At 43.6% G+C, this 27,631-nt stretch overlaps 3 non-coding genes across 3 annotated transcripts; 2 read left to right on the top strand and 1 right to left on the bottom strand.

The window, feature by feature from the left end:
• The first annotated feature begins 7,860 nt into the window (after positions 1-7,860).
• Positions 7,861-7,932, top strand: Trnag-ccc. The gene has a single exon. It is a non-coding gene; the product is annotated as a tRNA-Gly (tRNA).
• Positions 7,933-8,948: 1,016 nt separating this feature from the next.
• Trnaq-uug lies at positions 8,949-9,020 on the bottom strand. The gene has a single exon. It is a non-coding gene; the product is annotated as a tRNA-Gln (tRNA).
• Positions 9,021-22,711: 13,691 nt separating this feature from the next.
• On the top strand, positions 22,712-22,783 carry Trnag-acc. Its single transcript has one exon. It is a non-coding gene; the product is annotated as a tRNA-Gly (tRNA).
• The last annotated feature ends 4,848 nt before the right edge of the window (positions 22,784-27,631 follow it).

The following is a 27,631-nucleotide window of genomic DNA, read 5'->3' as shown; positions in this document are numbered from 1 at the left end:
CATACCTCAACGATCCACTACGTGTGTATGCGTCCAGAAATACTTCTCCTCCACGCAACTTTAGGGCCGAATCTGGCGCCAACGCTGAACTCTGTCCGCCACCACGATCCCGCTTACTCACTCCCAAAGCGCGCAAGTCATACTAGGCAAACATCGCTTTCAGTCTCGAGTGCAACTAGCAAAACTGTAATTAGTAATAACTGGAAACAAACACACGTTGACGCAAAGTAGCCTAGGTGGTAATAAACGGCAAATACGGCCTTACCTCGCAAAAGCTATGCTGTGCCTTTCACCGTCGTGGAGAGAAAATGAGATGGCTGAGTTGAGGATAGAACGTACGCCCTTAAGATAATGACACGCGCAGCCCACTGCGCCATCGAGGCATACAGGAATACTCGCCACCGCAGCCTCACTAAGAAGTTCTAATTTCAGAATTGTTTTCCCACCATGCCGTGCATGAAATGGTCGATTTCTCGGCGGAAGTCAATGCTGCGTCTAGTTACAGTGCATCGCCCTGGAAGCAACGTGGCACCGCGTTCCGATGTGCTGGAGGGCAGAGGGCCTGCAGCAGGGTCGCTTGAGCCTCTGGTGGCAGCAGGGGCGGCAACGCACCGCGACACAGGAAGAATGCAGCGCAATGCGGTGGTGGTGTAACGGTCAGCATGGTTTCTTCCCAAGCAGTTAATCCGGGTTCGATTCCTGGCGACCGCAGGAGGATTTGTCATTTTTGCGTAGCGCAATAGTATGTGTTCAAGACCATTCGATCCTCGAAATTGCCACGTGTCGCGGCACAGGTAGTATCTCCTCGTCTCCTGCCTCGTTCCAGCTAAGTGGATTGATTTCACTTCATCGTGTGTCGACTTGGCCCGACTTTGCTCGACTGCCGCTCGCTGCCGCTCGGCGGTGGGGCCGATATGACAGGAGAAGTACGACAATCGGCTGCGAGAAATAAGGTAATCAAGAGTACATTTCCTTTTCAATACGAAAAGCTAAACTTTCATTTACAAATTTCGGAAATCTCACTGCTTCGCCACAGTGTTATCTACACATTTGAGAAATTATCTGTTGATTCGTACGGTTCTGTTATTGCCAAAGTCGTTCTTGCACTTTCCTTGCGCTCTTTTTGCAAACAGCCTAGTTAAATTTTGGATCATATGTTCGTTAACGTAATTTAAATTGCTTAGGGAGGCATCATAGCACGTCAACACTGTAGCACAAGAGGAGGAGGGGGGGGGGGGGGTTGAAATGAAAGGGTCCAATAGCACGCACAGTTCCCGGACGATCACCCATCCACTCACTAACCACGCAAACGTCTGCTTAACTTCATTAATCGAAAGTGAGCTGGCCGTTGGCAACCCCTTAGCGAAACGTTCAGACTTCTAGCTGGATGTGAACATCATTTAGAATCTGCCTGGCAGAGTCTCGCAGGAGACAGCATTTCCTATTAGAGGAGAAAATGGAATGGCCCGTGGAGGGATGGAACCCATGACCTTCGCGTTACTAGCACGACGCTATAGCCCACTGAGCTAACGGGCAATGCAACACTGTCGCATCAGCAGTCCAAAACCGCAAAACCGTCTCCTCTCCCTTCAAGACGACCCCACCATTAACGTGAGGATGTATCTCTATTTCTTGTCTATCTCTCACCTTATACTTGAAACCCAGAGCAGCAGCTCCACGAAGACGAAAAACGGCCGTGAGAAGTTTTCTCATCTCAGCCCCGAAAATTCACGTTCAGTTACCGGGAATCGAACCCGGGCCTCCTGGGTCAAAGCCAGGTTTCCTAGCCACTTTTTTTTTTTTTTTTTTTTTTTTTTTTTTTTAGGGCCTCCCTTCTCCCGTTACAGCCCTCCTTGCGCTCTCCATGAATGCCTTCCTTGGCGAGCTTCTTCAGCTATATTCAAATGAAGTCAAAGTCTCCAGATTCTCTGGCATCGTACAACAGTACACAAAAGGAATTCAATTTCTTCGTGAATACAAGTAGCTCATTGCTTCGTCTTCTTTGGATTATAAGTGCCAATGAAAATTAGAAATCTTTCTCAAAACCAAGAAGAGAGAAAAAAAAATAAAAAGATGTCTCTTCCCTCAAAAAACAAATAATGAGGAATAAGAAAGAAAAGAAAACTTCAGGTTCTTCAAGCGCCATAGGCGAAATGATAACGAAAATAGTATTCACTGTTGACTTGTACCTGGGAACTTCACCATGGAAATGGTGACAGGAATCGCGGATTTACTTTAGAATCACCCAATTCCCTGTTTCTCAAACAGGATTGTTAACATATTGCCAAAATCCCTCTTAATGTGTGGGAACTGGTTTCTTCGCCAATATGCCGTTGCCATATAAGCAGTAAAGGCAGTAATATTGTCTTCTCCGTGTTGCGTTATGACGTAATTGAAAAAATGTCTCAGCATCCACATAACAGTATTGTTTTTCGTTTTTGGGTAAAACCGTGTATCAGGCCACAGGAGGATATCAGTTGTATAAAGACTTTCAGTGCTACGTGTGAGCAGCGCCAAACGTTTCTGCACCCAATACCAGTTGAACTGATGCCCGCAGCAAGTAAACCTGTGCCTCAGAGTGTCTACTAATCCACATTTGAGGCAGTTGTCAGTAGCACTTAAGCCAATGCGGTTGAGTTTTTCGTTGGTTGGAATAAGATTGTGGACAACGTTATACCAGGCGGAAAGCACATCGGAAGAATGAATTTTGAGAGTAATATTGGTCCACACTGCCGTCCAGACGATTCTTGGGTAGTGCATTTCAATTGTATTTGGAGCTTCGTACTTCTGCCACTGAGCAATTAAGAACACTGTCGTGAGACAAGGACTTGTGGAAACACTGTCACCTAAGTAACTCATTTCGAGGTAATAAACACCGACATGTTGCAATTGAAAGTTTAGTTTCCCGATGTCAATTGGCGGTTTCATACATTTAGGGCGAACAATGCGAAACAGCTTCGATGTGATAGTATGGGGCATCGTGGTAATTATCACAGTTGTTCGTTTTATATAGAGTGCTGTCGCCTTTCGACGGATATCATTGAGTTGCAGGCCCCCAGCTTGCACTGACTTAGACAGTGTGGTATAGGTTAACTTAAAAATATGACCGAGCCACACAAACCTGCTGGACAAACGCATGATCTTATGGGCTTGCATTTTGGGAAGAGGGAACACCTGAGCGACATAATAAGCTTTACAGAGTATGTATGTATTCAAAATCCTGATCTTCTGGAGGATATTTGTCGATCGCCAGGTGTTTTCCACTATAGCTCCCTGTATTCGATTGGCAGTAAGTTTCCAGTTTTTAGCTGCCATACGTAAAGGACACCTATCGATGACGATTCCCAGAGCAACATGTTGTTCGACGATCTGTGCCCACGGTATAGCAAGAGATTCGAAGCCCCGTAAGCTTAGAACCTTACATTTACCCTCACTGAGTTTCGCTCCAGACGCAGTGCTGTAAGTATCAATCTCAGCCCGCAATTGGGCCACTTCAGACTCATGACGTAGGATAACAGCAACATCATCGGCGTAAGCCCTCACAGTAAGATTGCTCCCTAAGACAGAAAGGCCAGTTAATGTGATACACAATCTCTTCAGAAATGGCTCGAGCGACAAAACAAAGAGCGACATCGACAGCGGACTGCCTTGCGGTACACCTCGTCGTATACCAACAGCTTGTGTCAGCTGACCGTTAACGGTGATCCTAGCAGTAATGCCTGTTATCATATTCCGAATGACTGCCACAGCTCGTTCGTCGAGTCCAATTCGTTGCAGGATGCGTTCTAAATAGTGATGACTAACGCGGTCAAAAGCTTTGCAAAAGTCAAGAAAAAGGAAAGCACATTTGACGTTGGTTACGGCCGCTACTGAAATAACGTCTCTGTACTCCGCAACCGGAGTCATAATGGATCTCCCCGGAAGGCAAGACTGATGTGAATGAATAACTTTCCCAAGGATGGGGGTCATTCTGCTATTAATCGCTCGGGCAATCGTTTTATAATCAAAGTTCAATAATGTGATTGGACGGAGATTATCAACTCGCTTGTGACCAGTTCTCTTCGGCACTAAAACAATTCTACCCACCTTGAACTCGGCAGGAAGAGGACCACCACTCATGACTTCATTAACAATGTCAGTAAAAGTACCACCAAGGACATTCCAGAATTTGATATAAAATTCCTTGGGCAAACCATCAGGACCAGGCGATTTAAAGGAAGGCGACTTGGAGATCAAGGCTAAAACTTCCTCGGGAGTGAAATCCGATAAAAAGTCGACATTGTCAGCAGGAGTAATAGCCCTATCAAGAACATTGACCACTGCACTGACAGCAGGTTCATTGACAATCTCGCTGGAATACAGTCGTTGGAAATGTTGGTGAATTGCACTAATAATGGCCGCTTGAGTAGAGACTAATGCCCCATTATCTCTTTCCAAAACATCAATGAAAGCCCGGCGGCGGCGTGATAAATGCTTGAATAAATGGTACATAGATGTCATTTCGTCGGCTAAAACAGATTTAGGTTTGGATTTAACTTTCAGACCTTCCAATTGTTGACGCTTCAAGCTGACAAGTTTAGCCTTGACACGTTGAATTGAAGGAAAGTTAGTGTTGGTCGCAGTGGATGAATCATACAGTTGTCGCAGCACAGTGTAGTAAAACTCAAAGGTCCTCTTGAAAGCGCGTGCTTTCTGAGCACTATAATAAATGAGACTTTTTCGAAGCTTTGGTTTCGCAACAGTGGTCCACCACATCGCTTTAGTCGGATAAAAAGTGATGGAACGCAAACAAGTTTCCCACACATGCCTGATAACGTCAAATAATTCAGCGTCCGCCAGATGCGATATGTTTAACATCCACGGGGAACGAAATAATTTGGTAGGCTGTCGATTTAAGTGAACCGTTGCCGTAAAAGCGCAATGGTCGGTAAAACTAGCCGGGATTACGTCAACCGCTAGGAGTCTGTCACTGATACAGTCCGATAGATAAATTCTATCCAGACGGCTGCATGAAGTAACGGTGAAAAAAGTGAATTTAACTAAAGTAGGATGCGTCAGTTCCCAAGCATCTTTCAGCTTAATATTCTTAACGAGCTCATGCAGTTCTTTACAGTAGTTAAAATTAGGGGACTGATCGTTTTTACGTAGAACACAGTTGAAGTCACCTCCTATTATCAGGTTCTGAGGACTTCTCCTCAACAGATACGTAACATCCTCCTTATAAAAACGTGACCGTTCGAATTTGTTGCTGTTGCCTGACGGGGCATATAAGTTAACAAGGGTGACATCAAAAATTTTACAGCTCACTCCTCGACCGGAATCTAAAAACTCGATCTCCCCAACTGGAATACCTTCCCGTATTAAAAGTGCGGTACCTGTACTTTCCTCAGGAGCAACGTTTGATATGGTTTTAAAACCAGAGATGAAGAGATTCAAAACAGTAACTTCCTGTAACAACACAATATCAGCGTCAGATTCGTATAGAAACTGCTGTAGGGCCGCAATTTTGAGATCAGATCGAATCTTATTTATGTTCAGGGAGACGAATTTGTACGCTTGTGCCATTATTACAGTGAGGTACGTAAAGGGTCCCTAAACAACACTGGTCGCATTACAATGTCATAGAAACTTCGGAATGGGCTGCATTGTCAGGAGGATCACGAACAGGCACTTGTGCGTCGTTGGGTTTGTTTTTCTTCCGTACTGCGTTGACGTTCGGTTGAACTTTGGTCCTACTACGTGCTCTGCTAGGGAACACATCGGCAGACGGAGGTGTGGGAGGGTCCTGAGTGACTTCGCAATCCATAACGTGATGTGACGCCTCAGCCATCTGATCTGCAGAAAGAACTGACTCAGAAGGTGGACAAGTTTGTTTATTGTCACTAGCACGAACTTCGTGTTTGTTTGTAGACGGACGTTGACTTCCTTCAGTTTGTATACAAGGACTGCCTTCCTTGTTATGCTTATCGGAAGCACGCGCTTGTTGTGATTCGGCCTGTGGTGACGTCGCGACTTCAGGCGGCGTGCTCGGCTGTTATGGTGCCAAAGCTGCCTGTACGTCACTCGGAATGACGTCAATAGCCGCAGCGTCGACAGCTGCGTGCGACGGTTCAGAAAAACTTGAGTCAGTAACCGTAACCGGCATCTCTTTTGGGACGTCGTGTTCTAGTTCCTGGAGATCCTCGTCCGGACTATCATCATCACACGTTCTTCGCCGTTTGTGGCTCAGCAGCTGCACGTCAGATTTGGAAACAGGCGTATCCGTAACCGGCTTTGAAGGAAAGGGTGGAAAGTCGGCAACAGGGAAACCAGGCTCCGGGGGCAATATGTCACTATCACTAGGGCGTTCGATGTCCGTGATTGGTGCCTCCCTAACAAGATCGGCCAATGTCAATTTTTTACGCTGTTCCAAAGTACTTTTGAGAACAAATACACGTTTAGGGCAGTTCGTATGCAAGTGGCCAGTTTCATTACAAATAAAGCATGTGCCTGGTTGCCCACTGTACGTGACATGCACTTTATACCCACAAACAATAAGATGGGAGGGGATATCTTGCTTGACGTGCATTTCGACTGACCGGACGCCACTAAAACACTGTAACCGATGTTGACTAGACCAACGTTCGTTACGGATGTGCTTGACCTCCCCATACTTCGTCAAAATCTCACGTAAATAACAGTTTTCAACTTCCGGCGGCAGGTTGTACACACGGACATTTTTGTATTCTACATCAGCATTTGATATGAGAACAGTACTCACCGAGGCGTCACGATGACGGAACTCAGCTCTGCTACCATGTTTTAACAGAATCTTCTCCAGTAACACAGGGTTTAACAACTTGACAAAGAAACAGTAGAGGTCGGTGTCGTAATAGGCAGTATGAACCTGGTCAGACGTAATACCAATAACATCCACTATGAAATCGTGAACTTCCATGGAACTCGGTTGAACATGACGTGTAGACTTGTCAAATTCAAAACAAAGAGTACATTTCCTTGGGAACAACCTGGACGACATATCCACTCATTAAACGGTCGAGACCGCTAACACAAAACGACACAAAACACTAAACGCGAAGTGAAGTGACGGAAGCACAAGACAGTAAATCTAGCAAACAACGTAAACAAAGAAAGTAGTCACGGCTTGCACACGCTATTGCGGAGCGAAGGCACAAACACGTGCGACCTGCACAACGTCGCAAGCCACTAGACCATACCGGACATACTTCAACGAGCCACTACGTGTGTATGCGTCGAGAAATACTTCTCCTCCACGCAACTTTAGGGTCGAATCTGGCGCCAACGCTGAACTCTGTCCGCCACCACGATCCCGCTTACTCACTCCCAAAGCGCGCAAGTCATACTAGGCAAACATCGCTTTCAGTCTCGAGTGCAACTAGCAAAACTGTGATTAGTAATAACTGGAAACAAACACACGTTGACGCAAAGTAGCCTAGGTGGTAATAAACGGCAAATACGGCCTTACCTCGCAAAAGCTATGCTGTGCCTTTCACCGTCGTGGAGAGAAAATGAGATGGCTGAGTTGAGGATAGAACGTACGCCCTTGAGATGATGACACGCGCAGCCCACTGCGCCACCGAGGCATACAGGAATACTCGCCACCGCAGCCTCACTAAGAAGTTCTAATTTCAGAATTGTTTTCCCACCATGGCGTACATGAAAGGGTGGATGTCTCGGCGGAAGTCAATGCTGCGTCTAGTTACAGTGCATCGCCCTGGAAGCAACGTGGCACCGCGTTCCGATGTGCTGGCGGGCAGAGCGCCTGCAGCAGGGTCGCTTGAGTCTCTGGTGGCAGCAGGGGCGGCAACGCACCGCGACACAGGAAGCTTGCAGTGCAATGCGGTGGTGGTGTAACAGTCAGCATGGTTGCTTCCCAAGCAGTTGATCCGGGTTCGATTCCCGGCCACCGCAGGAGGATTGTCATTTTTGCATAGCGCAATAGTGTGTGTTCAAGACCATGCGATCCTCGAAATTGCCACGTGTCGCGGCACAGGTAGTATCTCCTCGTCTCCTGCCTCGTTCCAGCTAAGTGGATTAATTTCACTTCATCGTGTGTCGACTTGGCCCGACTTTGCTCGACTGCCGCTCGCTGCCGCTCGGCGGTGGGGCCGATATGACAGGAGAAGTACGACAATCGGCTGCGAGAAATAAAGTAATCAAGAGTACTTTTCCATTTCAATACGAAAAGCTAAACTTTCATTTACAAATTTTGGAAATCTCACTGCTTCGCAACAGTGTTATCTACACATTTGAGAAATTGTCTGTTGATTCGTACGGTTCTGTTATTGCCAAAGTCGTTCTTGCACTCTCCTTGCGCTCTTTTTGCAAACAGCCTCGTTAAATTTTGGATCATATGTTCGTTAACGTAATTTAAATTGCTTAGGGAGTCATCACAGCACGTCAACACTGTAGCACAAATGGAGGAGGGTGGGGGTTGAAATGAAAGGGTCCAATAGCACGCAGAGTTCCCGGACGACCACCCATCCACTCACTAACCACGCAAACGTTTGCTTAACTTCATTAATCGAAAGTGAGCTGGCCGTTGGCAACCCCTTAGCGAAACGTTCAGACTTCTAGCTGGATGTGAACATCATTTAGAATCTGCCTGGCAGAGTCTCGCAGGAGACAGCGTTTCCTATTAGGGGAGAAAATGGAATGGCCCGTGGAGGGATGGAACCCATGACCTTCGCGTTACTAGCACGACGCTATAGCCCACTGAGCTAACGGGCAATGCAACACTGTCGCATCAGCAGTCCAAAACCGCAAAACCGTCTCCTCTCCCTTCAAAACGACCCCACCATTAACGTGAGGATGTATCTCTATTTCTTGTCTTTCTCTCACCTTATACTTGGAACCCAGAGCAGCAGCTCCACGAAGACGAAAAACGGCCGTGAGAAGTTTTCTCATCTCAGCCCCGAAAATTCACGTTCAGGTACCGGGAATCGAACCCGGGCCTCCTGGGTCAAAGCCAGGTTTCCTAGCCACTAGACCATACCGGACATACTTCAACGATCCACTACGTGTGTATGCGTCGAGAAATACTTCTCCTCCACGCAACTTTAGGGTCGAATCTGGCGCCAACGCTGAACTCTGTCCGCCACCACGATCCCGCTTACTCACTCCCAAAGCGCGCAAGTCATACTAGGCAAACATCGCTTTCAGTCTCGAGTGCAACTAGCAAAACTGTGATTAGTAATAACTGGAAACAAACACACGTTGACGCAAAGTAGCCTAGGTGGTAAGAAACGGCAAATACGGCCTTACCTCGCAAAAGCTATGCTGTGCCTTTCACCGTCGTGGAGAGAAAATGAGATGGCTGAGTTGAGGATAGAACGTACGCCCTTAAGATGATGACACGCGCAGCCCACTGCGCCACCGAGGCATACAGGAATACTCGCCACCGCAGCCTCACTAAGAAGTTCTAATTTCAGAATTGTTTTCCCACCATGCCGTACATGAAAGGGTGGATGTCTCGGCGGAAGTCAATGCTGCGTCTAGTTACAGTGCATCGCCCTGGAAGCAAAGTGGCACCGCGTTCCGATGTGCGGGCGGGCAGAGCGCCTGCAGCAGGGTCGTTTGAGCCTCTGGTGGCAGCAGGAGCGGCAACGCAACGCGACACAGGAAGCCTGATGCAATGCTGTGGTGGTGTAACGGTCAGCATGGTTGTTTCCAAAGCAGTTGATGCGGGTTCGATTCGCGGCCACCGCAGGAGGATTGTCATTTTTGCATAGCGCAATAGTGTGTGTTCAACACCATGCGATCCTCGAAATTGCCACGTGTCGCGGCACAGGTAGTATCTCCTCGTCTCTCGCCTCGATCCAGCTAAGTGGATTGATTTCACTTCATCGTGTGTCGACTTGGCCCGACTTTGCTCCACTGCCGCTCGCTGCCGCTCGGCGGTGGGACCGATATGACAGGAGAAGTACGACAATCGGCTGCGGGAAATAAAGTAATCAAGAGTACTTTTCCTTTTCAATACGAAAAGCTAAACTTTCATTTACAAATTTCGGAAATCTCATTGCTTAGCCACAGTGTTATCTACACATTTGAGATATTATCCGTGGATTCGTACGGTTCTGTTATTGCCACAGTCGTTCTTGCACTTTCCTTTCGCTCTTTTTGCAAACAGCTTCGTTAAATTTTGGATCATATGTTCGCTAACGTAATTTAAATTGCTTAGGGAGGCATCATAGCACGTCAACACTGTAGCACAAATGGAGGAGGGTGGGGGTTGAAATGAAAGGGTCCAGTCGCACGCAGAGATCCCGGACGATCACCCATCCACGCACTAACCACGCAAACGTCTGCTTAAATTCATTAATCGAAAGTGAGCTGGCCGTTGGCAACCCCTTAGCGTAACGTTCAGACTTCTAGCTGGATGTGCACATGATTTAGAATCTGCCTGGCAGAGTCTCGCAGGAGACAGCATTTCCTATTAGGGGAGAAAATGGAATGGCTCGTGGAGGAATGGAACCCATGACCTTCGCGTTACTAGCACGACGCTATAGCCCACTGAGCTAACGGGCGATGCAACACTGTCGCATCAGCAGTCCAAAACCGCAAAACCGTCTCCTCTCCCTTCAAGACTGCCCCGCCATTAACGTGAGGATGTATCTCTTTTTCTTGACTTTCTGTTGAAACGTCCCCTTTAAACAATTATACATGACTGTGCTTAAACTGACACACAATATTTTGTTAGCGCAACGCAATCTGACTTTCAAAATTCCCTACAAAAGAATGGCCCTGACTAACATTGAACTATACCTTTCACAAATCACTTACCTCACGAAAATCTTCGCTGCTCAAGCTACTGCAATACAACGAGCGCCACTACTGCCAGCTAAATAAAAGATTCAAACTATGGAAGGCACTAACTACTGATAGGGATAGTTAGCAAATGAAAGATATTAATAGAGAACAAACAACGTATTTACCTTGATATCATCATATATAAATATAGCAGTTGATGACAAATTTCAAAACTCCGCCATCTCTCTACCCACATCCACCACTGCTGGCGGCTCACCTCCAACTGCGCAACGCTACGCGCTGTTCACATCCAGCTGCCGCTGCCCAACACTACAATGGCAGACAACAACGCAAATTAGCCACAGACTGCACACAGCACAGCCAGTGATTTTCATATTGAGCGCTACGTAACGTTGCCAATAAGAAAACATAAACAGCCTACTTACATAGAGAAAACATAAACAGCCTACTTACATAGCCCCCATGCTCCCCACAAAAAAGTTTACAAATTTTTTTTGGGCAGTGGCCAATAATGATTTGATAAAATTTTTCATAATTACAATAACAAAGAAATCAAATTCACACACTTATTGATATTATGTTGGTCAAAAGCTCAAATTTTCTCACAGTCTATAAAGACAGTCCTGATCATTCATCACAGTGAAACTGCCGTTTCTTTTCTCAAAGTCTGAGCAGTAAAAGACAATGCACACGGAAGTAGTGGATTTCCATGCCGTCTTGAAGAAGTAGTGTTGTCCTTCCAACGGAAAGACAGTGCTGACTCTTGACATGCTGACAGGTAATGGGCCACAATGGAGCAAACCCACAGCAGAGTCATTCGAAGTTTTGAAGAATATTGGTAGGTAGGTCATCACAGAGCAGACCCACTGGAGTCCTGGTAGAGATTGTGGTATTGGTGGGCCACCAGAGGTGCAGACCCACTGCAGTCCTTGTAGAAATAATGGCATGGTGGGCCATCAGAGATGCAGACCCACTGTAGTCCTTGTAGAGATGGCTAGCAGCCATCCGTTGCGACTGTGCAGGTGCACAATCACCATCGAAGAGTCTTGCGAATAATATAGCAAGTCGATAACCACCACCTGTGTATTCACAAAGTTTTTGGAATTGTCCTTAGAACCAGCAATGCTGTTATCCAGTCCCTTGCTGAATTAGTAACACACGTGCAAACACTAACAGTCCCAACTTCTCACATATTGTCCATATACTATGACCAACAGAAACGTGTGCAGTGAAATGTAACTAACAAGTTAATAATATCATGAACTGGTGACAATTACAATTTTATAACATAAGAATACAATTACAAAGGTACAAAATACATCATTAGAGAACATAGCAATATAGATAACAATTGTAGTAACACAGGCTTTACAAAAGAATAGAAATAAACATATACATCAGTGTTACAGGAATTATGAGATAAGTAGATACATAAAAGATCAGAATAACTTTTGGAACATCAACTTTACACATGAGCATTAAAACAAAACAGAATAAATAATGTCTAAGCATATTTACAAGGTAAATAACATATTATTAATGCCAATTATATTTGAGGATAACAGTATTCCTCATCATAGTGAATGTAGCTTAGTATTAGAAGAAGAAAAAATCCTATGAAACTACACAGACAGGAAGAAAACAAATACACAAGGGTACACAAACATATAGTGGGATAACACCAATAGGAAAGGACAGGGTTCGTTTTCAGTGTAACATTTGGTACTGCAGTCCAACCCAAAACTTCATATATCTTTCCTCTTATTTCATCCATTGTTTCCACCAAAAAAATTCTATCTAAGCATGCTTTCTGTATTTATATGTTCACACATTTTGTACCTCAACATTTATTTCCAAGAAAACCCTACCTAAACCTGTTTTCTGTACTTTTTTTTCGTATAGCTTCTCAATGCATTTCTTCCAATTCATCGCAACTCATTCTCTTAGAGGCTACCCCCTCTTAAGCTAACTTAAATCTACTGAGCTCAGATATATATACCAAGGGACGAGGCAGTGCAGCATCACATAAAACAATTAATATAAACAGGAATGAAAAAAACGCAGATTTGCAAAGCAAGCAGCATTAAGAGATTAGCAAAGCAATTGTAATATTACAACTAATCTAAGGCAATGTGCAGCAAACAATAAAAGTAAATCATTAGTAAAACTGGCTTAACAGAATAATACAAAGTCAAATTCAATAACACTATGCCTGGCAAACAGCAGCAACTTATACCTAAACATGACAAGCTCAAGCAGAAAAAATATTACACTAAAATGGCCATGTCTAATACCTATGTCACATCTTAACACTAGAGTGATGCATCACGTGAACTTACACTAGCAGACAAGTTACCAAATCGTAAAGAAATTATTTATGCAATTCCTGTGAAAGGAAATGTATATTTATGTGCCCTCGTTTTCTTGGAAGTAGATCATAAATTTCTTATTGACTGGATCTGTGGGCATAAAATAACTATATTAGTACATACATTAAATTTTATTTTAACCAATGCTGCAGTGCAGCTAGAAACTTAATATTAAACAAAATGTGTAAATAAATACATAAAGCAAGCCATATGGCATTTTTCTCAACTAGCAAGACAATAGCCGTGAAATGTTTCTCATCGTTTCATTAGGCATTTCAGTAAATATCATAAATTACGACCTCCACAGTATGCTTTCAACAAGGAAATGTCAATAGCGAGGACAATGGCCTCCCCTTTCTTTTTTTCTACCTGTGCCGCTGAAAGGCTAATGGCTTTTTTTTCGGGCGGCTGTCGCCCAGGTGGGTGCCCGCGACGCATTATGTGCAGGTGGTCACTTAACTTTCTTACGGAAATATTTACGACAGCAGTTTCCGCTACAGTGACAGTCTCACATAAAAATATTTCACAGGTCAAGAATTAGCGTTGCAAATCTGTAGAAACAAAATCCTATAAATATAAGTGTCCAAAAAAATTTTCGCCGGCATTGTGATACATTCACGCATTTACACACATTTCATAACTCTTAAAGTACGATTCTTGGTTTCCAACATCCTGTTTCACAAGTCAAGAGTCCCTACCCACTATTCATTACTCCTTACCTTATTACACATATACGTATCCATTGACACTCGTCAACATTTCGTCATTATAAATATGAAGCATAATCAAATAACTCATATAGCCTCAGCCTATTGATCATAAACATACCTCAGCAGCATAATACACATCGTCGTCGTAAAAATAACATCATAACACCTCAGTCAAATCTCAAAATCGTCGTAGCTTCCTCCAATAATTAAAAAAATTCTCTGCTCATGTCAAAAGTGTCATCTGCCTCAAACGTACTTTAAAATCATGCTCCCTTACCAAATGTATCATTCAAAGCTCTCATAGTATCACAATGGTTCCGAAAAAATATCAGCATTTCACAAAGTACAGACAAAATACAATTTCATAAGTGTGAAGTTATCCAACTGTGTAATTGCGTAAACATCTGTCACTGATGTAATAAAAAAAGTTTATCTCTCAGTTACATGATCAGATAGCTGTGTAATTTGTGTGTTAGAGAAATATGGTACCGATGTGTAAAGTTGTATAAGCAAATACCATATTAGCTAGGGCTCCTTGTGTTTGCCAAACACATGGTACACAAAGTAAGCGTATACCCCCCTGAGGATTAATGTAATTATACCATCAGGTGTTAGAGATTACAGCAATGGAATGAAATGTATCACGGAAAACTTTCTTTGTAATTCAAGAATCTTTAAAAATAAATGTTTTAAGTACAAAATTAATCACTGAAATACGTGTACTGTAGCGCTAAATGTGCGTCTTGTTGCAACATAATCTGTGTGGAAGTGTCGTAGTTATCGTCCTCCGAAAGCTAAGTTCTGCAGAAGTCAATGTACTTACCTCATAATACACAGAAGTGAAATGCTTTGCGTATAAATGTCTTAGTTATTATGCTTATTGCCGTGATGAGGAAAGTACTGTGCTGTAACGTATTGTTGTGCTACGGAAAAGGCAGTCTCATTGTAGCTATACCACAAAAGTTACTACTAAAACCTGTTTTACTTTCCAGAATAAAACAGAAAACTGTGCAGATATAAAACAGAAACACTGCAAAAGCAACATTGTAAATTGTCACTCATTGGTAGCATCGTGATAAAATCGTGTAGCTGTCACATAAACTAACCACTGTGCCATCTGGTATCTCACTGAAAGTACTTAAAATCCTGAATATATTTTCAAGTAAACCAAAATGTTGCACTAAAATCTCATTAGCAGTACTGGTAAATGTTCTAAGTATGTAAGCCTTATAGTCGTTCCATAATCGTGCAACTAACAAGCAAGAATGTACACACGCAATAACACTGTGACGTCTGTTCACTATAACAATGCATTCGTCATTTCTGTTTCAATAAGTTTTCTTGGTTCTTGACTGTATATTTAACTTCAAACATTGTTGCATGTTAACAGATTCTAAGTCTGACAAGCATACTAGTAATGTAAAGTGAAAAGTTTTATGGCAATGACAAAGTTAAAAAGCAGATTATCTTTCAATAAACGGTTTTACATGTGAAATGTGGTGTAAACCTTTACTCTTCCTAGTACGCAGAGTTTCAACTTCAACGCAATTATCATGTGGTATACGTCGGATTCTGTAAGGTCCATTGTAAACTAGAAAGAATTTGTGACTCAAGTGTTTCTTCTTATGTGACAATGAATGAGCTTTAATGAGAACTTTCTGACCAATATATAATTTCTTTGCATTTGCTTTACCGTGTAGTTCTCTCCTTTTGTCTGCTGCAGATTTTATATTTTTAAGAGCCAAATCAATTATGTCTTTGTGTCGAAGTGTACGTGTATTCGGGAAAGGTACAAGCTCTCTGATTCTGTTCGGTGGTTCTTCATTCTTCAGTACAAGAGTAGGTGGTAAAGCAGTGGAATCATGAGGCATTTCATTCAGCACATTTTGAAATAATTGTAGATATCTGTCCCAATGCTGATGCTTTCTGTGACAATAAAGTCTGCAAAGCTTATTGATTTCTTTCATAATCCGTTCAGACGGGTTGCAATGTGGTGAGTACAATGAAATAAAAACAGGTTTGATTTTATGATTCCGAAGCGTGCGTGACCAAACAGCAGATCTAAATTGCGGTCCGTTATCTGAAATGACTTTAGCAACGTGGCCAACTTCACGTAAGAAATTTTTAACAAAGGCGTTGGATACAGATCGTCCAGTGGCTTTACGTAACGGAGTGAAAGAAACAAATTTTGAAGTAAGTTCAACAGCGACTAGAACGTATGAAAATCCATTGGATGTTCTGACAAGCGGTCCCAAGTGATCAACAGCAGCAAATTCTTTTAATTTAGAAGGAATAATAGGAAACAACGGAGCACGATGTGAGACAGTAGATGGTTTCGCCTTTTGACAAAGTTTACAAATAGACAAGACTCTTCGAATTCTTTTTTCCATATTGTTAAAATAACAAGTCGTTCGAAGAATATGATAACATTTTCGTGGACCAAAATGTGCGTAGCTGAAATGAATGTACCAAATGAGCTTGTTAACAAAATCGTCAGGAAAGCAAAGTACCCATAGCTTGTCATCAACAGTGCAGCGTTTGAACAGTATGTTGTTTCTAACCAGATAATAATGCCGAATCTGTGTGTGTGTCTTTTCATGCCATTTGCTCTTGATGTCTTTCCAAATCGGATCTTTATCTTGTTCATGAGCAATGTCCTTTAAAGATGTGGTGATGAAGTTTTCAAAGGCGACTTTCTGAATGTAAAGAATACTGAAATTTTTCTCGAGGTTGCCTTCTGTGGTACTTTTCTCAAGCCCAGACGGTGCGCGTGACAGTGCGTCCGCAACAATGTTCTCCTTGCCGGGAATGTAGACTATTGTGAAGCGGAATTCTTGCAGAAACAATGCCCAACGTTTTAACCTGTCATGATTTAATTTTGAAGACATAAGAAATTGTAATGCACGATGATCACTGTATACTTTTACGTGCTTACCAGAAAGAACGAAACGGAATTTGTTAAATGCCCAAACGATAGCTAATGCTTCTAATTCAGTAACGGAATAATTTTTTTCAGATTTTGTTAGCACTCGGCTAGCAAAAGCAATGGTTTTCTGAACAGTAATGTCATTTTCTATGGCTTCTTGAAATAAATGGGCACCAAGACCGACTTTAGAAGAATCCGTGCTAAGGCAGAAATCTTGTGACAGATCTGGATGAGCTAGTATTGGCGCGTTAAGTAACGCTTCTTTCAGGGAATTGAATTCCAACTGTGATTGTTCGTCCCAGTTCCAAATAGTATTTTTTCCAGCGAGAGAACAAAGTTTTGGTGTAACAAGAATTTGCATATTCAGAAAACGACGGTAAAAATTTACGAGACCTAGAAAACTGCGGACTTGTCTTTTTGTGGATGGAACTGGAATGGCTCTGATTGCTTCTAACTTTTCAGGATCCGGCTGAATGCCTTCAGAAGAAATAATATGTCCCAAAAACTTCACCTTTGTCCTACCGAATTCAGACTTTTCCAAGTTAACTGTAATTCCAGATTCTGCAAAAATACGTAACAAACTGTTGAGGATGCAATTATGTTGTTCCCATGAAGCTTCTGCTATTAGAATATCGTCCACATATAAGGTGATGTGACGTTTTAAGAACTCAGGTAATATGGAATTTAGCCCGCGAATGAATGCTGCCGAAGAAATGTTCAAACCAAAGGGAAGTTTCCGAAACTGATAACAAACGCCGAAACAAAGGAAAGCTGTGTATTTTCTACATTCTGGATGAAGTTCGATCTGATAAAAGCTGGATCTGAGATCAATGGAAGACAACACTTTTACACCATTAAAATTTTGAAGAAGTTCTTCCAACGTTTGCGGCCTGTCTGTTTCAGGAATAATGATCGTATTGATTTGTCTCGAATCTAAGACAAGCCTGATCGATCCATTTTTCTTCTCAACAACATGTAATGGATTGTTGTATGAGCTTACTGCAGGCTCAATAATGCCCTCGTCAAGCATAGATTGTATTTCTGTTCTAACACGGTCCCTATAATGTGCTGGAATTACATATGGTCTAACACAAAATTTAGTATGCTCACGAACACGAAATTGGAATTGAAATCCCTTGATTGTTCCTGTTTTATGAGTAAAAACTGTGGAATGTTCTTGTAAAATCTCAAAAAGGTCATGCCTATCAGTGTCATTACAATTCTCAATTGTTTGAATTTTATTCTGAATTAACTCATTAATTTCAAATATGCCGTCGACATCATCCCTGTCAGTTCTTGCAGAGTGATTGTTAGTGTCTAGTTCCGTAGAAAATTCCGAACTGTTGTCCAATAGAAGGTAAAGCCGATTGATTTCTTCGTCATGGTTTGAGAGCCAATCTTCAAATTTCAAAGCTATTGACTTACCTTCCTTCTCTAAACTTATTTCAGCATCGTGAAAGTTTAAGGTTGCTTTGAATTCATTCAAAAAGTCTACTCCCAATATAATTTCCGTCGACAATAATGGAACAATAAGAAAGTTCGTAGAGAAGCGGTGGCTTTGACAAAAGAATTCTAAGTTGGTTTGTTGGCGTACATCTACACTTTTTCCAAAGATTGCACCTTGTAATTTAATCTTACGTAACGGAAGTGTGGGGCAATTGTTCGATTTGTTGCATTTGCTAAAGGCTGTTCCACTAATTACTGAGATGGGACTGCCAGAGTCAAGTACTGCCGTAAATTTTACGTCATTTACAGTAATGTGAATCACAGGATATGCAATGTTGTTAAGTTTTACGTCGTGTTCCTGGAGTAAGATGTCCCTAATGTCTTCCATTTTTACGTAATTACTAGCTACGGCAGCTGCGTCATCAGTTTCATAAGTACGTTTTGTTGCTGCCAGCGGTGTGAGTCATTGCCTATTGTCTCTTTGTTGGCGCGCGTCGTTATTGGGATTTGGAGACATAACTTCTACAAATTCACCGTGACGAGAGGGCCCTGCTCTGTTTGAATCCCGCCAGTTCTGATGCAATTCAGGTCTGTCGTTACGATCATATCGTCTGTCGTCATGTCGATAGATTCCATAGTTTCTTTCTTGTCGGTCACATGGTGGAGAATTTCTCCCTGAATCGTAACTACGCGCTGGTCCGTTGCGTCTAAAGTTATTCTGTCTCCCTTGATAGTATTTATTTTGGTTCCCATATTGTCTGTTTCTCTTATTGTCTCTGTGATAGTCATTACCACGGAGAGGTGATCTTTCCCTGTAGTTATTACTACTCTGCCAACGGTTGTCATACGGGTGGTGTCTGTTTTGGTCACGATATGTGTTGTGAGAATAGCCTTGTCGTGTCCAGTTATTACTTCTTTCATCGCGGAATTGCGACGGATGTGACCTGTAATTGTTGTGTTCCTGGTTTCGCGTTCCGCGATTGTCAGTGTCAATTTCTAATTCTTGTAAAAGTCCCTGAAATGCTTCAATGTCGTCTTTGCAACGTCCTGCCAAAATAATATGTCGTAAATGTTCAGGCAGTTTGATTAAGCAAATGCGGATGAGTTCTGAGGGGCTGTATGGGTTTGAAAGATACTGATTCTTATGCAACATGTCTTCAAAATATTTCATAAGACTGGAAAATTCAGATTGTTCGAAACGTTTCATCATTATGATGCTATGTTTTACTCGGTCTTGTGTAGTTTGAGACCAATATGCTGAGAGGAAGGCATGGTAAAACTCTCCTTCACTGTGGCAATCGTGAATTACCGATCGCATTCTTACAGCTGGTTCATTCTCCAAGTAGCCACACATAAATTCTAATCTGTGTTCTAACGACCAGTTGGGAGGAAAACAATGCGAGAATTGATGGAGCCATGCTTGTGGATGAATGTCGTTGCCAGAATTCTTAAATGTTTTGAATTTACGTGTAGTAATGAACAGCTTATAGTCAAAATCATCATGTCGGCGAGTCGCATATCGGTCATTGTTAGGTCGTGTCGGCCGTTCCATATCAAAATTCTGTGCACATTGCCAATTTCTTTCATAACTTCCGAAATGCCCTGTGTTATTATTTTCTGGCTGTTCCGTATTTCTGTGTCCCTCTTCCCGTATTGGGGCGCGAGTATCCTCTGAAATATGTAATTCTTGTATTACCTGTGTCAGCTGATCTTGTACTTCCTGGATTTCTCTTTTGTACTGTGTATTGATTTGATTTTGATTCTGTTTGAATTTTCTAATTCGTTCATACTCTTCTGTGTCAGTGAAGGCTACAGGTCTTGTGTCATTCAGATCATCATCTACCTTTGTAGATAAGTTAGTGACCTGATCCGAAAGTTCGGCTACTTTCTCCGATAGTGAACACATTTCCTCAGTGTGTTTTTCTGAACCAAGTTTCAGAGTGTCCATTTGTGTTGAAATCGAATCTACTGTGTCCTTTAAGTTTTCCTGAGTTATTGCAAGTTGCGTAACCGAATCGGTAGATGCAACTGAGTCAATTTTAGCCCACAAGGTCTCATGATTTTCATGAACAATGGCTTGCAGTTCTTTTATGGCTGCTTCATGATTCTGTAATGCATTTTCATGCCGCGAAAAAATAGGTTGAAAATGCTCACAAATTTGTGTTTTTACGTCATTACAGACTTTTTGTCATTTCGATTCAATGTTATGTAACTCAGTAGTTAAATCTTCACGTCTCTGTTCAAGTGTGGTGTCTAACTTTTTAAGATTTTGTTCCACTGTATCTAACTTTCGAAGATTTTGTTCCATTGTGTCTAACTTTTGAAGCTTTTGCTGTGTTTGTCCCATTTGCTGTATTAATTGTAATAACAATGCACTGGTGTCTGGAACATGTTCCTCAGTGCTTTTCGGCAGTGAATTTGCACCGGAAACATTCACATTTTGACAAGCAGAAAATGTGTCTTGACTTATTTGAGAAAACGGTGAGGATCCAAAACATGAATCTACAGTATTTGCGAGATTGTTTCCTGTCATTTCGGATTCCTGAGGCGAGCTGTTGCCGACCGATCGATCGATAATGCTTCCCTGTTCTCTAATTGTTTCACTGTCTACACCATTGTTTGCCGCCCGCTCCATTTCCCTATGCACAATTACCAAATTACTACTTCGAACATTAGTTAATTCATTACTCTGCGGCGCTAACACACTGCTTTCGTCTTCACTGTCATTTCTCAATTTACTTTGGAGCCTAGTATTACGTTTTTCACACGCCATTATTGTCACAATATTTCACGATAACACAGAAAAGCACAATTTGAAGAGCAAAAATAAGAGAACACATTAACATAACACTGAAAATAATATATAGTTAATTGCAGTTGCGAAATACTTGGTGCAAATCTACATGCATGCCACAACTATTTTACTGTACAACAATGAAAGACTGCAACAACAAAGGAGATTTTCTCTACAATTACGCGCTAGCAATAAACAAAAGCTACACTAATTACACAAACCACAAGAAAAAAAAAAAATCAGAAGATTCCAGTGAGGTATCCTCGGCTATGTGTCGACATATGAAACGTCCCCTTTAAACAATTATACATGACTGTGCTTAAACTGACACACAATATTTTGTTAGCGCAACGCAATCTGACTTTCAAAATTCCCTACAAAAGAATGGCCCTGACTAACATTAAACTATACCTTTCACAAATCACTTACCTCACAAAAATCATCGCTGCTCAAGCTACTGCAATACAGCGAGCGCCACTACTGCCAGCTAAATAAAAGATTCAAACTATGGAAGGCACTAACTACTGATAGGGATAGTTAGCAAATGAAAGATATTAATAGAGAACAAACAATGTATTTACCTTGATATCATCATATATAAATATAGCAGTTCATGACAAATTTCAAAACTCCGCCATCTCTCTCCCCACATCCACCACTGCTGGCGGCACACCTCCAACTGCGCAACGGTACGCGCTGTTCACATCCAGCTGCCGCTGCCCAACACTACAATGGCAGACAACAATGCAAACTAGCCACAGACTGCACACAGCACAGCCAGTGATTTTTATATTAAGCGCTACGTAACGTTGCCAATAAGAAAACATAAACAGCCTACTTACATAGAGAAAACATAAACAGCCTACTTACATACTCACCTTATACTTGGAACCAAGGGCAGCAGCTCCACGAAGACGAAAATCGGCCGTGAGAAGTTTTCTCATCTCAGCCCCGAAAATTCACAATCAGGTACCGGGAATCGAACCCGGGCCTCCTGCGGGAAAGTCAGGTATCCTAGCCACTAGACCATACCGGACATACCTCAACGATCCACTACGTGTGTATGCGTCCAGAAATACTTCTCGTCCACGCAACTTTAGGGCCGAATCTGGCTCCAACGCTGAACTCTGTCCGCCACCACGATCCCGCTTACTCACTCCCAAAGCGCCCAAGTCATACTAGACAAGCATCGCTTTCAGTCTCGAGTGCAACTAGCAAAACTGTAATTAGTAATAACTGGAAACAAACACACGTTGACGCAAAGAAGCCTAGGTGGTAATAAACGGCAAATACGGCCTTACCTCGCAAAAGCTATGCTGTGCGTTTCACCGTCGTGGAGAGAAAATGAGATGGCTGAGTTGAGGATAGAACGTACGCCCTTAAGACGATGACACGCGCAGCCCACTGCGCCACGGAGGCACACGGGAATACTCGCCACCACAGCCTCACTAAGAGGTTCTAATTTCAGAATTGTTTTCCCACAATGCCGTACATGAAAGGGTGGATTTCTCGGCGGAAGTCAGTGCTGCGTCTAGTTACAGTGCATCGCCCTGGAAGCAACGTGGCACCGCGTTCCGATGTCCTGGCGGGCAGAGCGCCTGCAGCAGGGTCGCTTGAGCCTCTGGTGGCAGCAGGGGCGGCAACGCACCGCGACACAGGAAGCGTGCAGCGCAATGCGGTGGTGGTGTAACGGTCAGCATGGTTGCTTACCAAGCAATTGATCCGGGTTCGATTCTCGGCCACCGCAGGAGGATTGTCATTTTTGCGTATCGCAATAGTGTGTGTTCAACACCATGCGATCCTCGAAATTGCCACGTGTCGCGGCACAGGTAGTATCTCCTCGTCACTCGCCTCGATCCAGCTAAGTGGATTGATTTCACTTCATCGTGTGTCGACTTGGCCCGACTTTGCTCGACTGCCGCTCGGCGGTGGGGCCGATATGACAGGAGAAGTACGACAATTGGCTGCGAGAAATAAAGTAATCAAGAGTACTTTTCCTTTTCAATACGAAAAGCTAAACTTTCATTTACAAATTTCGGAAATCTCACTGCTTCGCTACAGTGTTATGTACACATTTGAGAAAATATCTGTGGATTCGTACGGTTCTGTTATTGCCACAGTCGTTCTTGCACTTTCCTTTCGCTCTTTTTGCAAACAGCCTCGTTAGTTTTTGGATGATATGTTCGTTAACGTAATTTAAATTGCTTAGGGAGGCATCAAAGCACGTCAACACAGTAGCACAAAAGGAGGTGGGTGGGGGTTTAAAGGAAAGGGTCCAATAGCACGCAGAGATCCCGGACGATCACCCATCCACTCACTAACCACGCAAACGTCTGCTTAACTTCATTAATCGAAAGTGAGCTGGCCGTTGGCAACCCCTTAGCGAAACGTTCAGACTTCTAGCTGGATGTGCACATCATTTAGAATCTGCCAGGCAGAGTCTCGCAGGAGACAGCATTTCCTATTAGGGGAGAAAATGGAATGGCCCGTGGAGGGATGGAACCCATGACCTACGCGTTACTGGCACGACGCTATAGCCCACTGAGCTAACGGGCGATGCAACACTGTCGCATCAGCAGTCCAAAACCGCAAAACCGTCTCCTCTCCCTTCAAAACGGCCCCGCCACTCTCGTGAGGATGTATCTCTTTTTCTTGACTTTCTCTCACCTTATATTTGGAACCCAGAGCAACAGCTCCACGAAGACGAAAAACGGCCGTGAGAAGTTTTCTCATCTCAGCCAAGAAAATTCACTTTCCGGTACCGGGAATCGAACCCGGGCCTCCTGGATGAGAGGCAGGTATCCTTGCCCCTGTTTTTTGAATCTGCAATCATCGGATCCGAAGTGCTACCCCTTATCAATTTTTTTTCTTTTTGTCTTTGATTTACCTCTTGTTTCTTCTTCCTAGTTTATTTTTTCATTATGTAAATGTTAGAGGTGACAGTCAGATTCAGGCCTACGTAATCAAATTGGGCAGGGGTCGAAGCCCGAGGCCTGGCCACGATGACTCCACCGTCCTGTTTCCGAATGGCACCTGTACAAGGGCGTCGTACTTTTCCCTACTGTCTCGATTCTTGGTTTCACGTTTGTTTCGCTTGTGCGCCCTAAAGGTTCACGAAAACTTCAGTCCTGGTGTAGAGAAGAAGTATACATAAAGGCGGCAAATCTAGAAACAGTATAAAAGAGAATGGCTCACAGTGGTGACCTTAGCCAACTTCCTCTCTTTCAAATGTCAGGCTAAGCATATTTGCAAAATCATCACGGAGGCCTGGCAATCGCAAGCGGTTAAAGTAAGCAGTAAGCATGTACTGCCGAAACGCTAGGTGTTCATCCTCTTCATGTCAACTGTTGACAAAATGTATGAAATGTCCAATCAACCACATGATGGTATTGAGCTGCGTTCACGGAAAAAAAGGAAGAATCGGGCCGGTCGACGATGTCAATAGTATAAGCGGCTTCAGCAGACCTAGTGACAAAAGCCAGTTGTTTCCTGAGCCAACCCCAATTAGCAAGGTGCCCACAGCAGGTGAATCGATGCTCAAGGGTATCCAGGAGACCACACCGAGTACAGTTGTCCGTGTCAGAAAGACCAATACGGTGCAGTCCATTGGTGGGGACCAAATTATTAATTACCCTATACCACTTGGACGCCACAGCCATAGAGTGGATCGGCAGACTAACATTCTTCCAGATAACTCTCCAGGATACGGATGGAGACGCCAGTTCTATTGGATTCGGACCGGCCAGCCCCTCCCAGCTGGCAATCAAGCCCTTGGTTGTTGGCACCGGTCGTCACAAGAAGACGTCACCGAGGTAACTCACCGCAATATAAAACTCCCGGATGTGTTCCAACTTAAAATTGAGGAGGCGACCGACGTCGACAGGTGGAGCAAGGTTCTCCGGACGCACAACAGTAAAAAGCCTGGATGTAATTGAAGTCACTTCTTGCGTAAGAATTAGAGTCGTACGGCGGACGTACAAGGCAGATGTCTTGCGAGTAATGTCAGAGAGGCCCAAGCCTCCGGAGATACGCGGTTTCGTCATAACCTCTTAACGTAACTTGAATAGATGGCCCTTCCATATAAACCTGCTAGACAATTGGCGCAGCCTTTTCGCCACCATCATGTGAAGTGGGAACAGCTGAGCAACATAATAGGGTTTACATAGGACGTATGTGTCTAAAATTCCGACTTTTTGCAAAATGGTAGCAGAGCGTTGCTCATGGACAATCAGAGCCCCCTGCATCTTCTCGGTGACAGATTTCCAATTGAGAGCCGCCATTTTTAGAGGCCACCGATCAATGATAATCCCCAATGACGTATGGCGATCGACAAAAGTGGCCCAAGGGACATCAGCATCGCGAAATCCTCGAATATCGAGGAACTTACATTTACCCTGATTGAGACGTGCTCCAGAGACACGACAGTTTGCATCAACTGCCCCTTTCAACAACGGGGTATCATCACGTTGACGGAGGAGAACGACATCATCCGCGTATGCCTTAACAGTGAGCTTCCCAACAGAGAGGGTCATACCCTGAAGCTTGAGAACAATAGTCCGAAACAGCGGTTCCAGGGACAATATGAAGAAAGACATAGAGAGCGGACTACCCTGAGGAACCCTGCGGCGGAGAGCAATGGGCGGCGTCAGCTGCCCATTGTCTGACACCCGAGCAGTTATTCCCCTATAAAAAGTGCCAAGAACACCACGTGATGAAGCATTAAAACCTATTGTACCTAAAACACGATCTAAAAACACATGACTGACGTTATCAAAAGCCTTATAAAAATCAAGGAAAGCAAAGGCACAATGTACGTTTGTAACCGCCGCAACCGAGACAACATCCCGATATTCGGCTACTGGGGTCAGAATAGATCTATCATGAAAACAACATTGACGTGCACCAATCACATCCCGAAGCAGAGAAGACAACCGGCTATTGAGCGCTCTAGCAGCTGTCTTGTAATCAAAGTTCATCAATGTGGGCGGACGAAGATTGGCAGCAGATAAACGACCAGAGGACTTCGGAATTAAAACAATTTTCCCTATTTTAAAATCGGCAGGCACATCCATCCCCCTGACAATCCCATTTAAAATCTGCGTAAAAGTGCCACCCAAAAGAGGCCAAAAACGGAGATAAAATTCTTTAGGCGGGCCGTCTGGACCCGGCGATTTACCGGACGGAGAGCGAGCAATAAAATCGAAAACATCATCTACCTGGAACTCCCGGAGAAAGTCGCCGTTCGCGTCAGACGTGATCGTCGCAGTAAGATCCCCAAGGACATCATCCGAAAGTGACTCACCAGAATCATCGGCAGAATATAGACTAGCGTAATACTGATGAAGAGCACGAGTCATTTCCTCCTGTGCAGTAAGCTGTCGTCCATCATCCACCATAAGAGAAGAGGTGAAGGGGCGACGACGACGACGAGTTTGATGCCGTAGCAGGTCGTACAAATATGTCAGTTGACCTTCAAAAAGAGAGTGAGGTTTCGACTTAACTCGCAGACTATCCATCTGTCGTCGTTTAAGGCTCAAGAGCTTGGCTTTAATACGACGAACGTCATGGATCCTCAAAGGAGAGGGACCCGCCGCGTCATATAGTTCACGCAGGACAGAGTAGTAAAATTCACACGTGTTCTTAAAATCACGCGCCCTTGCAGCACAGTAAAAAATCAAAGTCTTACGAATCTTGGGCTTGGCAAACGCAGTCCACCAAACCAGCAAGGAGGGGTAACGCGGGACAGAGCGAAGATATCGCTCCCACACGGCACTTATAACATCATCTATAGCACTGTCGGCAAGGTGGGAAACATTTAACATCCACTGGGAACGATAAAGTTTTGCAGGTTGCTGACTAAGATTTACAGTTGCAGTAAAAGCACAACGGTCAGAAAAACTAGTAGGAACAACATCGACAGAAAGAATTTTATCACATAAAAAATCAGAGAAGTAGACTCTGTCGAGTCTACTGCATGAGGACGCGGTAACAAACGTAAATTTCACCAGGGTTGGATATTTATGTTCCCAAACATCACGCAGGTGCATCGTACGAACCAAGTTATGTAAATCACGGCAATAATTAAAATTGGGGGGACTGGTCTTCAGGTCGTAAAACACAATTAAAATCGCCTCCGAGCAGGAGACTCCGAGGACTCTTGCGCAAAAGATAAATAAGCTCTTCCTTATAAAAGCGCGATCGAGCCACAGTGTGACCCGAACCAGAGGGGCATACAAAACAACTAGGCGGAGGTCAAAAAGACGACAACCAATCCCACGGCCAGAGTCAAGGAATTCAATGTCAGTAATAGGAATATCCTCCCGAAAGAAAAGAGCAGTTCCTGTTGAATATTCCGGTGCGACATTAAAAACAGTTTGAAATCCAGGTGAAGAGAGATCAGGAAACAACACTTCCTGCAAAAACACTACGTCCGCACACGAGTCGTAAATAAACTGCCGCAAAGAGGCAATGCGAACGTCGGACTCAATACGGTTAACATTTAAGGTAAGAAAGGTGTATGCTTGAACCACGGAGAAAAAAGCGAGAGAAGAAATCACCTACACCGACGCACCAACGTCACAGTCCATAGCAGGGG

This window comes from Schistocerca piceifrons, chromosome 8 (assembly GCF_021461385.2).
Source record: "Schistocerca piceifrons isolate TAMUIC-IGC-003096 chromosome 8, iqSchPice1.1, whole genome shotgun sequence".
NCBI lineage: Eukaryota > Metazoa > Arthropoda > Insecta > Orthoptera > Acrididae > Schistocerca > Schistocerca piceifrons.
Note: the sequence above shows the minus strand (reverse complement) of the source record. Positions and strands in the feature narration are given on the sequence as shown.